At 36.2% G+C, this 977-nt stretch overlaps 1 non-coding gene across 1 annotated transcript; it reads left to right on the top strand.

Annotated features, from left to right (window-relative positions):
• Window positions 1-550: 550 nt before the first annotated feature.
• LOC138439945 (small nucleolar RNA U3) lies at window positions 551-771 on the top strand. The gene has a single exon (XR_011256884.1). It is a non-coding gene; the product is annotated as a small nucleolar RNA U3 (small nucleolar RNA).
• The last annotated feature ends 206 nt before the right edge of the window (window positions 772-977 follow it).

The following is a 977-nucleotide window of genomic DNA, read 5'->3' as shown; positions in this document are numbered from 1 at the left end:
CACTTTCACTTTCTTAAGTCTCAATAAGGCCATTATAAGTTGAAACTCCATTTAGCAAACCTAGCCTATAGAACATCATAGCTGTGTGCAGCCTACCTTAAACATACTCAGAACACATACATTAACCTCCTGTTGGGCAAAATCAACTAACAAAAGTTTATTTTATAATATAATGTTGAATATCTCATGAAATTTATTGACTACTCTAATAAAAAGGAAAAAAAAAAAAACCAGAATGGTTGAGTGGGAGCAGAATGGTTATAAGTGTATGAGCTATTTACCCCCATGATCATGTGGCCAGCTGGAAGCTGTGGCACTGCAGCTGCCCAGCATCACAAGAGAGTAAGTAGGGCAAATCACTAGCCCCTGGAAAAGATCAGAATTCAAGACCTGAAGTATGGTTTTCACTGGATGAACATTGCTTTTGTATCATTGTAAAGCAGAAGAATCATGGAACCACTCTAAGTCAGGAATCATCTGCACCAAAAACAGAAATTTCAAATCTCAAGGATCATTTCTATGAGCTTCCCTCATGGCTCAGACAGTAAAATCGTCTGCTTGCAATGCTGGAGACCCGGGTTCAATCCTTAGTTCATTATGAAAGAAGTTTCTCTGAATGTGTAGAGCACCTGAAACCCTAAGTAAGAAGCTTAGTGTTCCCTCATGAGTGTGAAGCTGCTTTTTTGGTGTTGGTTCTTCAACTGCCATTTGCCACTGATGATCATTCTTCTTTTCCTTTGGGGACAAAGAGGGAGAGGACACTGCCTGAGTAAAACAAAGGACAAAAAATAATCTTTAAAGTACTTTCTAATTTGCCTACAAACTGGAGGAATATATGAAATGGCAAAAAAATGCAAAATCAAAACAATAAATTGGTGACATCAGTTCATATGATAATTTTATTAACTTTATTCTTTATTTATGGGAATTTAACAGCTTAGAAATGAGGTTTTTTTATTTTAAAATTTAACTAGAGA

Source organism: Ovis canadensis, chromosome 4 (assembly GCF_042477335.2).
Source record: "Ovis canadensis isolate MfBH-ARS-UI-01 breed Bighorn chromosome 4, ARS-UI_OviCan_v2, whole genome shotgun sequence".
NCBI classification, from domain to species: domain Eukaryota; kingdom Metazoa; phylum Chordata; class Mammalia; order Artiodactyla; family Bovidae; genus Ovis; species Ovis canadensis.
Note: the sequence above shows the minus strand (reverse complement) of the source record. Positions and strands in the feature narration are given on the sequence as shown.